This window comes from Octopus bimaculoides, chromosome 20 (genome assembly GCF_001194135.2).
Source record: "Octopus bimaculoides isolate UCB-OBI-ISO-001 chromosome 20, ASM119413v2, whole genome shotgun sequence".
NCBI classification, from domain to species: domain Eukaryota; kingdom Metazoa; phylum Mollusca; class Cephalopoda; order Octopoda; family Octopodidae; genus Octopus; species Octopus bimaculoides.
In genome coordinates this window covers 22,383,362-22,386,497 of record NC_069000.1, presented here as the reverse complement: position 1 = coordinate 22,386,497, position 3,136 = coordinate 22,383,362, and the positions used below count along the sequence as shown (strand labels likewise).

The 3,136-nt window shown below is 37.3% G+C and overlaps 2 long non-coding RNA genes across 2 annotated transcripts in view; one reads left to right on the top strand and one right to left on the bottom strand.

Annotated features, from left to right (window-relative positions):
* Positions 1-3,136, top strand: part of LOC128250337 (uncharacterized) — a 31,376-nt gene that overhangs the window by 2,083 nt on the left and 26,157 nt on the right. The window lies entirely within an intron of this gene.
* Positions 1-3,136, bottom strand: part of LOC128250338 (uncharacterized) — a 21,173-nt gene that overhangs the window by 15,708 nt on the left and 2,329 nt on the right. The window contains exon 2 of the long non-coding RNA XR_008266365.1: positions 1,246-1,350. This is a non-coding gene — a long non-coding RNA (uncharacterized LOC128250338). The remainder of the gene's footprint in view (positions 1-1,245; positions 1,351-3,136) is intronic.

Below are 3,136 nucleotides of genomic sequence, written 5' to 3'. Positions count from 1 at the left end.
ATATATATACACGACGGGCTTCTTTCAGTTTCCGTCTACCAAATCCACTTACAAGGCTTTGGTCGGCCCGAGGCTATAGTAGAAGACACTTGCCCAAGGTGCCACGCAGTGGGAATGAACCCGGAATCATGTGGTTGGTAAGCAAGCTACTTACCACACAGCCACTCCTGTAAACATTGTGCGTATAGTTTGTAACCATTTCAGTATCTCGGCTGAAAGGACAATACAGTTAAACTATTTTGTGAATTTGTAGATGTTTATAATTGTGATGTGATACAGCGCAACAAGATGGTTCTTTCTTTTGGTATCAAATCGCCAGCCACCAAACCATGTGGCATAGGTTGGACGGTTTGACAGGAGCTCACTAATCAGAAGACTACGCCAAGTCCCACTGTCTACTTTGGCATGATTTCTTCTTAACACCAAACATTTATCAGTGAACTGCGTGCTTTTTATTTGGTGTCAGCTCTAACGAAGATCACCAGATTCATTGCAAGGAATGACAGAATACTGTTAGTCACTGGTTCTCAACCATTTTTTAGCTATGGGCCCCTTCGATTCTTGTTTTACTCTAGTGGACCCTAATAAACATTTGATGTTTAAAACGTTCCATTATATTTTTATAATTAGATATTATTAAGAATTGTATAACAAAAAATGTCAAAATATTTTGAACATTGTAGCAGTTTAACCAATTCATTGCACATAAACATTTTAACAGCAAAATCTTAGGTGGACCCCCACAAGAGCCATATGGACCCAATTGAAAATCACTGCTTTAAGTGCTTGGTTATTTTCAGAGTATAGATGCAAAGTACTCCAAGACACTGAAGAAGTGTTTCAGAGATAAAAGAAATAGCTGTAAATTGTCAGAAATATGTTCCTTCTTTCTCAGTCACATTCTTGAATTGTTCTTAGACTCTCTTGAAGTGCCAGAAGCTTAGTCATTCAACATTATTGATGCATGTGAGGAAAATGAAGTTGTAGACTTCTATCATGAGTTTTTATCACTTGACAAATACTAAAACATAACATCTTAGGAGGAGTTATGAATGTACAAATTGGTAATGAAAATGAAAACTGTATTTTGCAAATCAACTAATTAGAAAAGCCAATAGGTACATGCAAGTTTCCAAACAAAAAATAAAATGATTAATTTTGAGTATACACAACCTAAAATGGCTTAAAAGCTCAACTTGGTTATTTATTTGTAAACTGAGAGTGTAATGAACTATGGTAGCTTACAAAAGTGTTTCTGGAGCACTCTTTGATCTTCAGATTATGTCTGTAAATGTTCACCTCAATCTGTGGGTCATTAAACTCCAAAGAGCAATCCAGTCATTGACAATCCTAAAAATATCAAGAAAGCATCTGAAAAACGTTGAAATCTAATGAAACTATGGCCAGCTTGTAAAATCATAAAAAGAATTTCTTGTTTCATATCTACTGGAGCAACAAAACTACATTTGAAGATTTTAGTTTATTAAATAACCAAAGCTAATGTCATCATTTGTTGCTTTGGCAATGCAATTTAAATTGCAGAAAAGATAATGGAAATGCTATATATATATATATATATATACACACACACACACACACATACATATATATATATATATACACACACACACACATACATATATATATATATATATATATATATGTGTGTGTGTGTGTGTATAAATAAATTAATATAAACAGCTAGGTGCAATGTGATATAATGGAAAAATTCAATCGCCACTAAGGGTGCTGGAGCACCTACATTGCTAGAAATAAGAGTTAAAATACTCTTAATGCTGTAGGAGGAGCATAGTAAGTATGCACACATGCTGATAGGGGAGGCAACTGGCCCTAGACAAACTAAAATTAAAAACAACAAATGTCAAAAGGACATGTACAGTTAATATATTAGGTTGACACTCAGTTTAAGATGGGAAAAAAAAAAGTGACATTTCAAGTATGGTTTTTTTGTCAGAAAGAAGAAAGGTCCAGAGAGAAGGAAAGAATAGGCTGAAAAAAAGTGTGTTTATTCTTACATGGCTGAAGTCATATATATATATATATATATATCATCATCATCGTCATTATTTAATGTCCGTTGTACATGCTGGCATGGTTTGGATGGTTTGATCAGAGCTGGGGAGCTGCACCAGACTCCAATCTGATTTCGCATGGTTTCTATGGCTAGATGCCCTTCCTAATGCCAACCACTCCAGAGAGTGTGCTGGGTGCTTTTAACATGGCACTGCATGGGCACTTCTATGTGGTGCTGCCACAAGTGTTTTTCACCACCCGAGGGATCAGCCTTAACACTTCTACTGCAGGGTACAGGTCTTCTTGAGTATAGCAAGGTACCAGGCATCTCGGTCCTTTGTCATCTCACCTGAAAGGTTCAGCATCCTAAGGCCCTTCGGTACTGCATCCCATGTCTTCCTGGGTCTCCCAGTTCCACGTGTTCCATCTACTTTGAATGATCAGCACTTCTTTATGGAGCTCTTGGCATCCATCTGCATCACATGACAAAACCAAACTATATATATATAACTTTTTTCCGTCATTTGACTGCGGCTATGCTAGAGCACTGCCTTTAGTCGAACAAATCGTACCCCAGGACTTATTCCTAGTACTTATTCTGTCAGTCTCTTTTGGGACGTAAACAAACCAACTTCAATTGTCAAGCAATGGTGGGGGAACAAACACAGACACACAAACATATATATATATTACAGGTTTCTTTCAGTTTCTGTCTACCAAATTCACTCACAAGGCTCTGGTTGGCCCAAGGCTTTAGTAGAAGACACTTGCCCATGGTGCCACACAGTGGGACTGAACCCGGGACCATGTGGTTGGTAAGCAAGCTACTTACCACACAGCCACTCCTGCGCCTACATGGAGAAGAAAAAACTTAGCTACAGGCTACAAGAGTAGCTACAGGCTGGATAAAAACATTAATGAGATGAAATGGAAGATAAATATGATGGTGTAATGAGAGAAGGCAAAAGCCGCCCGCCGAACTTTGCTTCTCTATAACACTGTTCTTTATAAAATTAAATTTTCACATTGAGGCTATGAACCTCGTACATAAAAAGTCATAAATTAAGGCATTTGCCTCTTACGATTTTTCATTACACAATAT